This window comes from Acinonyx jubatus, chromosome E3 (assembly GCF_027475565.1).
Source record: "Acinonyx jubatus isolate Ajub_Pintada_27869175 chromosome E3, VMU_Ajub_asm_v1.0, whole genome shotgun sequence".
Taxonomy (NCBI): domain Eukaryota; kingdom Metazoa; phylum Chordata; class Mammalia; order Carnivora; family Felidae; genus Acinonyx; species Acinonyx jubatus.
The window spans coordinates 39,627,410-39,640,699 of NC_069398.1; the positions used below are offsets into that span (position 1 = coordinate 39,627,410).

At 44.9% G+C, this 13,290-nt stretch overlaps 1 long non-coding RNA gene across 1 annotated transcript; it reads right to left on the reverse strand.

The window, feature by feature from the left end:
• Nucleotides 1–9,141: 9,141 nt before the first annotated feature.
• On the reverse strand, nt 9,142–10,827 carry LOC128313715 (uncharacterized). Its single transcript, XR_008294775.1, has 3 exons — nt 10,530–10,827; nt 10,055–10,204; nt 9,142–9,696 (listed from the first exon to the last, which is right to left on the reverse strand). It is a non-coding gene; the product is annotated as an uncharacterized LOC128313715 (long non-coding RNA).
• Nucleotides 10,828–13,290: the final 2,463 nt, after the last annotated feature.

Consider the following 13,290-nt stretch of genomic DNA (forward strand, 5'->3'; position numbering starts at 1 on the left):
AGCTACCCTCACCTCTCCCCCGCACATCTGTCCGTTCCACTTTCCATCCCTGGCCCCCATCACCCACTCCCTCGTACCCACTCGTCCACGAGGAAGTTCCCATAACTCAGGCCTTTTCATACTTTTGCAAACGCCGTTCCCTGTGCTGAGACTATGTATGCTGGCAAACTCCAACTCATCCTCCAGGACCCTCTTCAAATGTCACTTCCTTTAGGAAGCCCTCCTAGCCCACTTGAGGGCTCCCATGGCATTTCTGGGCATACTGTCTTTTTTTTTTTTTCATCCATTCATGTTTTTATTTCCATCAAATATCCCTTGGGAGTCTCCTCAGGGCATTGCCACTGTGCTAATCTCTTGGGTAAAGAATAAAGAAGTTCCTATATATTCAAGGAGACCAAATAGCAAGCCCTGAAAATCATAAGCAAGTATTCAAGAAGTCAGTTTGCACAGTAAGGCAGGAAATGTATCAAGTCATAAGGTAACACAGGGCTGCAGCATCCTGTATCTGAATGTGCCATGAGCGTCCCTCTTCCCACAAGTCTGTGGGTCCCCTGAGGGCAGGGGCCATGTGTTAGTCATAGTACAGTGCCCTGCAAGAAGGAGGTTTGTAAAATTGGATGAACGAATGAACAAATGAATGAATGAGCGCTGTCAGGTTCCTCTGAGTCCTAGAGGCCTCCAGGCCACTAAAAAGGATGGGCTCGACCTGAGGCAGTCCGGGCCACTCCATGGAGGGCATAATGTGTCAGGTCACCACGAGGCCTCAGCCAGGGCCTGCCTTGGGTCAGTCGGGACACCACCCAGCCCTCTGAATCCCTCAGTAAATGGTTTACATCATAGTGAGCACGTGAGCTTGTGCGGTCGCCCCACCAGTGGGCAGCCATGGCATGGGTCATGCCCTATTTTACAGAGAGGGAAATTGAGGGCACCCAGTCCTGACGACCCAGGGGTAAATGACCACGACATGTCAGGGCCAGGCCTGAAACGTAAGTCTTCAAACTGCACACCCTCCTCTCTTTTTGCCTCACCCTGCTCAACCCTAAAACGTACCTGTTCTGCTGCCCATTTTTCTAGTTCACTTGTATAATTTTGATCAGTTCCTCTGGTATTTCCTGATACCTGTTTTTTTCTTTCCTTTCTATTTCTTCTCTCCTTGGTCTGACTCTGGTCCAAGAACACTGTGCTCACACATTGATGGGGGAATAGCAAGGAAGGAAGTATGGTTCCTGCCTGCACACTCTTAGCTGGGATCAAGGTCAATGCAGATGAAAGGGACACAACGCTGTTAAGTGCCTTCTGTATGCCAACCACTCGGCCCCACACTGCACTCAGGTCGGCACTTCCCACAATCCTGGAAGGGTCTATACCATGTCCTCGTTTTAGAGGCGAAGAAATAAGGCCCAGCGGAGGGCCGGTCACCCAGCCACAAAGGGGCTCAACTGGTTTGCAAACCGAAAGCTGCCTGCTCTTTCCACCAAACTCACCCTCTCCGGTTTGAGGCCAAACGACCATGGAATCCCTGTTTCCAGAATGCTTAAGGGCTGAAAGAACAAGGTGGGGAGGGGCTAAAACTAGAACGAGGGAAGATTTCTGGAGAAGAGTTCCTTTGAATCCATCAACTGATGAGTGGATCAACATAACGTGTTAGTCCACACAGTGGCATATTATTCAGTCATGAAAGGAATGAGGCACAGATACATACCACGGCATGGATGTCCCTGGAAAATATTACACTCGGTGAAAGAAGACAGTCATCAAAGACCACGTATTGTCTGATTCCGTTTGTATAAAACGTCCAGAACAAGGCAAATGCAGAGACGGAAAGTGCATCGGTGGCTGCTGGGAAGAGGAGAAGGTGGTGAATGGCAGCCAGAGGTCATGGGGTTTCTGTTTGGTGTGATGAAAATGTTTTAAACTTGATGGTGATGATGGTCGCCCCACTCTGAACATACTAAGAACCATGGAAACCTGCACTCAGAATGGGCAAACTGTATGGCCTGGGAATTGTATGTCAGCCCGGCTGGATTTTAACGTGTTGACTTGGAAGGAAGGAAGACGGACCAGGAACGATGGAGGGAGGGAGGCACCCCCAGCAGAAGGAAAGAAGGCAGGGGTCCAGTTGGGAGAACACAAAGGCATCTGCTTTGCAGTGCCAAGAGGAAGGGTCAGGGATGGGGGGGGGGGCAGTGATGTGACTGGCATTTCCTACCTGGGGGCTGAGGGCTGAACTGGCAGGCAGAAAACAGGGACCAACATCCACAGATGGAACAGAAAAGAGGAAATTGAGGAGGGAGAGACCTCCCCACTGGCTCAAGCTGCCTCCTGCCTCAGACCCCTGTGGACACCTCACATTCGGTGGGCACAAACTTCTCCCCACACCAGCTGGTCCTCACGGGCTCCCAATCCTGGGAACGGCCCTGCCTGTTTTCTGTGGGATTTCACACAGCTTCCTGGCTCTCCTGTTCTGAACCTTTGATCTCCGCTCCCCTGTCCCCCTCCCCACTACAGGGACTCCCTATCTCTTCCATTCCCAGCCAAGCTGCTTGACCCAGTTGTCTACACTGACCTGACTTGCTGCTGCTTCCATTCACTGCTTTTATTTTTACTCATAAAAAAATTTCAAACAAGTTATAGAAAATAATAAATAAATGCTTATATCTACATGATTGAGGTCGGCAATGCTAACATTTTGCCACGTTGCCTTCAGATCTTTATTTATTCATTTTAAAAATAACATGTCAGGGGCGCCTGGGTGTCTCAGTCGGTTAAGCGTCCGACTTCAGCTCAGGTCACGATCTCACGGTCCGTGAGTTCGAGCCCCGCGTCGGGCTCTGGGCTGATGGCTTGGAGCCTGGAGCCTGTTTCCGATTCTGTGTCTCCCTCTCTCTCTCTGCCCCTCCCCCGTTCATGCTCTGTCTCTCTCTGTCCCCAAAATAAAAATAAACGTTAAAAAAATTTTTTTAAATAAAAAAAAATAAAAATAACATGTCAGACAGAGAGCTAAAGCCACCCTCCCCTGGCCCTCTCCCAAAGCTACCCCTCTCCTGGGGTTACCATGCAAGATGTGTATTTTTATTAGGTGTGAACTATCTGAAATTGCCATACTTGACCGTTTTCACTCCTCCCGTGACAAATTTGTATGGTTCATTTAATAGGACCTATGCACACAACCATCAGTAAAATTTGTTTTGAATATTGAGATAGTTTACATAAATGGCATATTGTAGGGTTCCTTTTGGAAATCTCATCTTTGCACTCAACATTTGGTTTTTTAACAATTGTGGTAAAATATATATAACATAAAATTGACCATTTTTAAAATTCATTTATTTTGAGAGACTGGGGGTGGGGCAGAGAGAGGAGGGAATAGAGGATCCAAAGCGGCTCTGTGCTGACAGCAGAGAGCCTGATGCGGGGCTCGAACTCATGAACTGTGAGATCCTGACCTGAGCTGAAATTGGACACTCAACCTACTGAGTCACCCAGGCTCCCCTAAGATTGTCCATCTTAACCATTTTTAAGTACACAGTTAGTTCTTTGGCATCAGGAACCTTTATGTGGTACAACCATCATCACCATCTAGCTCCAGAACTTTCTCATCCCCCCCCCCCCCCCCCGCCAAACTGAAACTACTCATTACACAGTCACTCCCCATTCCCTGGGTGGAGAGAGGGAGAGAGAGATTCCCAAGCAGGCTCCGATGTGGGGCTCGATCCCACGACCATGGGATCACAACCTGAGCCAAAATTAAGAGTCGGATGCCGACTGAGCCACCCAGGCGCCCCCAGAGTTTCCTTCCCTTTTAAGGCTGAATAATATTCCATTGTACGCCCACACCACCATTCGCCCATCGGTGGACACTGGGGTTGCTTCACCTTTTGCCTGTTGTGAATCATGCCACTGTGAGTGCGGGTGTGCAAATATGTCGTAGAGGCCCTGCTCTATCTCAGTCCGTTCAGGCTGGTCTAACAAATTACCACAGACTAGGCGACTTATGAGCAACAGAAACTTATTTCTCACAGTTCTGGAGGCTGAAGTCCAAGAGCGAGGTGCCAGCAAACTTAATGTCTTGTGAGGACGTCCTCCTTGGCTCCTGGATGATGTCTTCTCAGCGTGCACCTGGTGGAAGGGGTCAGGGAGCTCTCTGGGTCTTTTTTTTTTTTAGTATTTTTTAAAAGTTTATTTATTTATTTTGAGAGAGAGAGTGCAGGCAGGGAAGGGGCAGAGAGAGAGGGAGAGAGAATCCCAAGCAGGCTCCACGCTGTCAGCACAGAGCCCGACATTGGGCTCAGTCTCCCGGACCGTGAGATCGCGACCTGAGCCAAAATCAAGAGTGTGACGCTTAAGCGACTGAGCCAACCAGGCGCCCCAACTCTCTGGGTCTTTCGTGAGGGCACGGATCCCACTCACAAGGGCTCCACCCTCGCTGTCTAATCACTTCTTACGCCCCCACCTCCTAATACCATCACCCTGGGGATCGGGTTTCCCTGATAGGAAATTCCCCATAGGAATTTTGAGGGGACCCAAACACTCACTCCATAGCAACGGGTGTACAAATATCTCTCTGCGATTGTGCCGTCAATTCTTTTGCATATACACCCAGAGGTGGAATTGCTGGACCATATGATAATTCTATTTTTAATTTTTTAAAGAACCGTTAGACTGTTTTTTCCATAGTGGCTGCACCATTTTACATTCCCAGCAACAGTGCACAGGGGTTCCAGTTTTCTCACAGCCTTGTCAACACCTGCCATTTTCTGTTGGTTTTTATTTTTGTTTTCTCAATAGTAGCCATCCTAACGGACATGAGGTGGGACCTTCTGGTTCATTCCTTTTAACTTCTACATTGCGTTCCATTCCAGGAAGAAACCACATCATGTTTGTCTCTTCTCCTCCTAAAGGACAGTTAGATCACTTCTACTCTTTCCTATTACAGACAGGGCTGCAATTCATAATTCTTGTACATCATCCCAACCTGAAACCGCACCTAAGAGTGTCTCCAGGGAGAACACCAAGAAGCAGATTTCCTGGGTTTAAGGGTTGTTTCAGGCAGAACTCTGGTAGAAGTAGATGGCACCTGTAGAAGAGACTATCTCGGGGAGGGTTTCATAGAGGAAAGACAGGTCACAAGGAAATCGTAAGGGACGGGGCAGCAACTCCGGGGCTGACAGCAGATCAGCTGTTACCACCCTGAGGACAAAGGAATGTGGAAAGGAAGGCTTGCTAGAATCAGGAAAGAAAGAAATTGCGTGGAGATGGCCATCTTCAGAGGATGCAGCAGGCTGGAGCTGTCCCTGACCACTCTCTCCTTCTTTCTCTCTCTCTCTTTTTGAAGATTTTATTTTTAAGTGATCTCTATACCCACCGTGGGGCTCGAACTCACAACCCAAGATCAAGAGGTGCACGCTCCTCAGACTGATCCAGCCAGCCTCCCCTCTCTCCTTCTTTCTGACCTCCTGCCAGGCTGCCCGCTGGTGACCCCAAGCCCAAGGGCATCGCAGCCTGTTAAGCTCAGCCCCCGGGAGGCATAGGGCTGGGTAGAGAATGCTGAAGCGTGGCAGCTGGAGGGGCATGTGACAGGTGTATGGCGCATAAGGAATACCTGTCTTCAACTCTAGTGGGAATTTGCAATTTGCTTTCCAAAAATGATTTCATCAATTTACATGCCCTGCGCGTGGTGCTGTGATCGTACCCCCACAGCTTTGTCCACATTGACTATTTACCAGACTTAACCATTTCCCCCCTGGTCTTCAGGGATGAAATGGGGTCTCATTATAATTTTCATATGTAGTTCCTTAATTATCGATGAGGGTGAGCATTTTTATACACTTACTAGTTGTCTGGAGTTTAATATGCTGTGAACTGTCTTATATGTGCTTTGCTTGTTTACTATTTGGTTGCTCATCTTTCCCTTATTTATTAATAGGAGTTTCTTTGTTTTTAAATTTTGAATGCTAATCCTCCAAAAAAAGAAAGTAAATTGAAGATGTTTTCTCCTGTCTGTGGCTTATCTTTGCATGTTTAGTGTCTTTTATAGTCCCCTATGTTTTTCTCCTAATAGTTTTATAGCTTTGCCTTTTCACATCTAGGTTTGTATATGGTTTGAGGTAAGGATCAACTTCTTTTTCCTTGCAGAACAACAGTTTTATTTATTGAACGCTCCACCCTTTCTCTTTGATTTGTAATGTCAACTCTTGTCTTATTCGAACCCCCTCTTTATTCTAGTCAATTGGTCTAGCTGGATTCCCCTGAACCTCTATGACAACTTTCAAATGTTTCAAATTTAGACTAACTACTGATATCTGTTAAGGAGAGTGTCCCTATCCCTTCTACCTTTTCAAAGTTGTCTTGACTCTTTCTGGCCATTTATTCTTCACTATAAATTTTAGGGTCAGTTTTTCCACAACAAGAAAGAAAGAAAGAAAGAAAGAAAGAAAGAAAGAAAGAAATCAGAATTTTTATTGGAATGTCATCAAATACGTACATTAATTTGAGCAGAATCACCATTTTAAAAATAGTAGGGAGTCTTGGGGGCGCCTGGGTGGCTTAGTCAGTTGAGTGTCCAACTCTTGATTTTGGCTCGGGTCATAATTCCAGGATCACGGTATCAGGCCCATGTTGCGCTCCACGCTGAGCATGGAGACTGCTTAAGATTCTCTCTCTCTCCTTCGGCCCTTTCTGTGTTAGAGCACATGCACGTTCTCTCTCTCAAATAAGTTAAAAAAAAAAAAGTGAGCAAGCAAAATGAAGGACAGAGGAACATGTCACACAACACTATGGGATGTAATTTGCAAAATCCAAATTCTGGTAAGATTTGTAGGAAACACAACTTGGTTTTCCTTAACAAATAAATTTCGAAGAAAAAAAGGATAAAGTAGATGAAAAGAGATCCTACAGATTAAGAAACTTATGCAGTATAACAAGCAATTGCATGTTGTATGGGCCCTGATTCCAACAAATCAAAATGATGAAACAACTGGAAATTAAAATACTGACTCGTATGGAATGATATTAAGAAATTGATGTTGGGGCACCTGGCCTGCTTAGTCAAAGCATGTGACTCTTGATTTTGAGGGGTCATGAGTTTGAGCCCCATGTTGGGTGTAGAGATGACTTACTTGTAAATAAATAAATTTTATTTTATTTTTAAAGTTTATTTACTTACTTTGGGAGAGAGAGGGAGAGACAGAATCTCAAGCAGACTCTGTCGTGTCAGCATAGAGCCCAGTGTGAGGCTTGAGCTCACAAACCGTAAGATGATGATCTGAGCTGAAACCAAGAGTTGATGCTTAATAGACTGACCCACTCAGGTGTCCCCAAATAAGCAAATTAAAAAAAAAAAAAGAAGTTAATGGTAATTTTTAATGTGTGGCGATGATATTGTGATTATATATTTTTAAAACAGTCCTTATATTTACAGGCATAGGCTGAAAAGTTTGTAGATGGGATAATATGATATCTGGGAGGATATTGACAGTTACAGATGCTGAGTGATGGGTACAAAAAGATTCATCATACGATTCTGTATATTTTTGTGTATTCTGAAATTTCCATAATAAAAAGTTTCTAAAATTTTTTTAATGTTTATTCATTTTTGAGAGGCATAGAGAGAGAAAGCACGCAAGCAGGAAAGGAGCAGAGAGAGGGGCAGACACAGAATCTGAAGCAGGCTCCAGGCTTGGAGCTGTCAGCGCAGGGCCCTATGCGGGGCTTGAACTCACGGTCCTTGTGATCATGACCTGAGCTAAAGATGGAAACTTAACCGACTGAGCCACCCAGGCACCCTGCACCCCCCCCCCAAAACCGCCCAAAGTTTCTAAAATATTGAAATTTCAAATCTTTCCATCCGCAAACATGATATAGCAGTTCATCTATTTAAATTTTCTTCTGTCTTGGATCAGAGTTTTATAATTTTTTCTATAAGGTCCTGCAAATCTTTGGCTGATACAACAAAATTGGCAAACTCTCTCATTTGTTCTAACAGCACTGATAATTTTTCTCTAGAATCTCTTGGATTTTCTATGTAAGTCATTAGCTGACAGATTAAAAAAGAAAACAATGGGATTTTGTTTCTTTTATCTAGTACTCTTAACTTCCATTTCTTTGTCTTGTTATATACATGGCTGGCTAGAACCTCCAGAATAATGCTGAATACAAACGATAGATGCATGTATGTCTTGTTAGTGACTTGAGTAAGAATCATGTTTTCAGGGGGCACCCAGGTCCCCAGAACAGTGTTTTCTGTAGACATGTTCATTGCATAAATATTTGATGAGCCAGGCAGATTGTATTTGGGATGCAAAACCAAACAAAACAAAGGTCCCTGCCCTCACAGACCTCGCATTCCAGTAGGCAGAGAGAAGACGAACGTTATTAATGAGTACATTCTACAGTGCATGTGAGAAGGTGACAAGTACTATGCAGAATAGAAATGGAGTACGTTAAAGAATATCCATGGGGTGCCTGGGTGGCTCAGTGGATCGAGCGACCGACTTCAGCTCAGGTCGTGATCTCATGGTTTGTAGGTTTGAGCCTCACTTCGGGTTCTGTGCAGAGCCCCGGAGCCTGGAGCCTGCTTCGGAGTCTGTGTCTCCTCCACTCTCTGACCCTCCCTTGCTCGTGCGCTCTCTCTCTCTCTCTCTCAATAATAAACGTTAAATTTTTTTCAATAAATAAATAAATAAACAAACAAACATTTAAAAAATAAATAAATAAATAAAAAGAATATCCAGAGTGTCAATATGGGTGGTGTGGGCAGGGCTGGGGGGGGAGGGGGGAGAGGGGAGGGTACTTTTTTTTTTTTTGGAAACAAAAATACTCTATTTTTTTTATTAACCCTTCTAAGTTATTAGGATACATGTGGAAAGATGTTATGCTCTTTCATAAAATTCCCATTATTTTTCTTGCACTGGAAGTGTCTGCCCCACCACTATCTGAATTTCCATAGTCCTTTCTGTATTCTCTCTCTCTCTCTTTTTAAATTTAAATCCAAGTTAGTTAACATATAGTGTAATAATAGTTTCAGGAATAGAATTTAGTGATTCATCACTTGCATATGACACCCAGTGCTCATCCCAACAAGTGTCCTCCTTAATGCCCATCACCCATCTAGCCCATCACCCACCCAACACCCCACCAGCAACCCTCAGTTTGCTCTCTGTATTTAAGAGTCTCTCATGGTTTGTCTTCCTCTCTGTTTTTATATCACTGCACTACTAGGCATCCAAAGGATACAGGAGTGCTGATTCGAAGGGGCACGTGCACCCTAATGTTTATAGCAGCACTATCAACAATAGCCAAAGTGTGGAAAGAGCCCAAACGTCCATCGATGGATGAATGGATAAAGAAGATGTGGTATTTATATGCACATATATACGCAATGGAATATTACACAGCAGTCAAAAAGAATGACATATTGTCATTTGCAACATGTATTATATATTATATTATATTATTATATACAGTATATTATGCTAAGTGAAATAAGTCAGTCAGAGAAACAAACATCACATTATTTCACTCATATGTGGAATTTAAGATACAAAACAGATGAACATAAGGGAAGGGAAGCAGAAATAATAAAAAAAAAAAAAAAGAGAGGGAGACAAACCATAAGAGACTTTTAAATACAGAGAGCAATTTTAAATAAGATGATGAAGTCTGGCCTTGCTGAGAAAATGATACTGGAGCAGAGACCTGCAGAAGGAAAAGAAGTGAGTGTGAGAACTTGCAGGGCTTGGGGCACCGTCCGCTTGCAGCCTGGTGGCATGGATGCCCTCGGCCCTTCGCAGAGGAGAAAGGGGGAAATGAGGCTGGAGTGGCTGGGACAGGCTGAGGTGGAAGGAATGAGATGACGGAGGAAACGGACAGGTGGGAGCCCACTGTGGAGGTGCTGACTGCGTTCCTGGACCCCCTCCTTTTTCTTTAAGCTCATCCTCTCTGCATAGCATCCTGACGTCAACAACTTAGGTCCTCTGGGGACCTTCAGCCGTGAATACTATCTGTCCTCATTGCCCCTCACCCCTGCAGGCTCTTCCTTCCCCCTCTTACCCACCTTAAGTTACGTGGTCACTGCGTGGACACCACACTGCACACAGGCTCCCTTTTTCTCGTTGGCAGTGTTGTCACCCTTGCTGGGCAAGGCCACCACGGGGTTCACTCAACCCCCTGCCCGCTCTTCTTCTGCACGCGGGAATTGCAGAGGCTGGGAAGAAAGCAGGTGACCACACGGACTGCTGTCCCCTTGGTGACCACAGACCTCGAATGGGTGCTCACTGCTGCTGGGCAATCATGCAGTTCCACAGTGGCTGTCACGGTCCCCAAGACCCCGGTACAGCCTAGCCCGGTCCCCACCCTCCCTCCCAGCTGAAGGCATCGTCCTGCTCTGCTGAGCAATCGAACCCACCAAACCCACCATAAGAGAACCTCCACATGTCCCAGGCCCCAAAGCACACCCTCCCAAGGATTTGCCTTCCTGCTGGGACAGCCCCCCCCCCCCCCCCCCCGCCCAGCAGACCCCAAGCACTCACCTCCCAGAAATCTCTCCAGGCGATCACCTTCCCCCTCTCCGGTGAACCATTCCCTTCAGCACACAAATGTGTTCGTACTTCTCCCCTCTTAAAAAAAAAAAAAAAAAGGCGCCTCATGGCTCAGTCAGTCAAGCGTCCAGCCGACTCTTGATTTTGGCTCAGGTCATGATCTCACCGTTCATGAGACCGAGAACCACGTCAGGCTCTGCGCTGACAGCACGGAGCCTGCTTGGGATTCTCTCTCCCTTTCTCTCCGTCCCTCCCCTGCTTGTATTCTCCCCCTCATTAAATAAATAAATAAATAGCAGCAACAACAAAAACCCCACCTTTCTCTTGATCCCAAATCCTGTCTGTTACCTCCTCCCATCCCAGCTCCATTTCACAGCAAAACACCTTTTAAGAGTTGTCCGTACATGTGGTCTCCTATTTCTTTCCTCCAACTTAAAAAAAATTCCATTTACCCATCGCCCTTCCCATATGATTGTCATATTTTTACTTCAACATGCATGAATAGTCCTTCTCTAACATTGTTATTATTACCTTAAATAGTCAATACTGTTTAAGTAAGTTCTAAGAAGAAAACAAAATCTTATTTGCTGTTTCCAGTGCTCTTTATTTCTTCCTGTGGACCCAAGTTCCCATCAAGGATCATTTTTTTCCAGCCCAAAGGATGTCCTTGAGCATCTCTTAGCATGGCAGGATGGCTGGCAACAAATTCTCCCGGCTTTTGTTTGCCTGAAAATGAAATATATTCCACCCTGATTTTGAAGGGTATTTTTATGGATATAAAATCGGGGCTGATGGGTTTTTTTTCTTTCAACACCTTAAAGATGTCTTCGCACAGCCTTGCATAGCACGCTGGCCATCATTATTGCTAATAGACCATTCGGCCTGCATTTGGGGTGCTGTTTCCAAATACGTTATGTGTCTTTGTGCTCTGGACACTTTCAAGATTTTTTTTTTCTTGATCTCTGGTGTTCACAGCACGACCGTGATGAGCTAGATGGGTTTCTTCCTCCGCTTACGCCTGCTTGGGGTAAATATTTTATCCCTGTAAGTTGGTGTTTTTCATCAAACCTGGGAAATTTTCAGCAGTAATTTTCTTAAATTTTTTCTGCCTCAATATGACCTTCTTCTCTTTCCAGGATTCCAATTATATGGATGTCCAATTGCCTGATATTGTCCCTGAAGCTTTGTTCATTTTTCTTTCATACTTTTCTCTCTTCTTCGGAGTGAATAATTTCTATTGACGTGTCTTCACGTTTACGGACTCTCCTGCCATCTCCAACCTATTGTTAAGGCCATCCGGTGATTTCTTTTTTCTTTCTTCTCTTTTTTATTTGGCCTCAGTTCCTAGACTTCCATTTAGTTTCCTTTCACATTTTTTAATATCTCTGCTGAAATTTTCTATTTCGTTTTATTTATTGAGCATATTTCCCTTTAAAATATATTTGTAATAGCTGCTTTAAAATATGTATCTGCTAAGCCCAACATTTGGGTCATCTTTTATTGACTGTTTCCTTTCTTTCTTTCCTCTTTTTCTTTCTTTCTTTCTTTTTCTTTTTTTTTCTTCACTCTGGATCATGGTTTCCTGTTTGTTTGTTTGTTTGTTTGTTTGTTTACTGACTTTTTAAAATTTTTTACACGTTTATTCATTTTTTAAATTCATTTTGAATTCATTCATTTTTTGAGAGAGAGACAGAGACAGAGCACAAGCAGGGAAAGGGCAGAGAGACAGCAGGACACAGACTCTGAAGCAGGGTCCAGGCTCTGAGCTGTCAGCACAGAGCCCAATGCGCGGCTTGAATCTCACATCAATGATATGACCTGCCGAAGTCAGACGCCCAACTGACTGAGCCACCCAGGTGCCCCATTGTTTGTTTAGTGATTAAAAAAAAATTTTTTTTAATGTTCACTCATTTTTGAGAGACAGAGTGTGAGCAGAGGAGGGCCAGAGAGAGAGGAAGACACAGAATCCAAAGCAGGCTCCAGGCTTTGAGCTGTCAGCACAGAGCCCAATGTGGGGCTTGAACTCATGAGCCACATGTGAGTTCTGACCTGAGCCAAAGTCGGACGCTTAATCAACTGAGCCACCCAGGTGCCTCTGTTTAGTGATTTTTTGACCGAATGACAGATATTGTGGTCAACACAATAGAGAGGTAGATTCTGTTATCTTCCTCTGAAAAGTATTGATTTTTATTCTAGCAAACAGTTCTAGCCCTGACTGATGAGCCTGAACTTCTATAGGTTTGTCTTCTTACTTGTTAGCGTAGACCCGTAGGAACCCAGGGTTTTCTCCAGCCCCTCTGACGTGACAGGATTCAACCTTTAAACCCTACTTCAGGTATGGATCTTTTCATGGTTTAGCGTTAGACCTCGTTAGAATGAATCTAGAACACACCTTATTCTGGAGCAGGGTTTGGAACACTGCAATCCCTGGGCCAAACCATCCCATCCCGTGTTTTGTTTTATTAGAACACAACCCCATCTGTTCACTGTGTATGTCTGTGGCTGCTCTCACACTGTAACAGCAGAGTTGAAGAGTTGCAGCAGAGATCAGAGAGACCACAAAGCTTAAAATGTGTAATACCCAACCGGCCTTTTTCACAAAAAGTGTGCTGGCCCCTGCTCGAGCACATAGTCCTTACTCCTAAGGCCGGGTCTCAGCTAGCCACTAGGAGTCCTCAAGAGATGTCACTGCCGTCGCTGTACTCCAGCAGGGCCAGGACTCCGATACAGCTCATGCTCCTCTTCCTTCGGC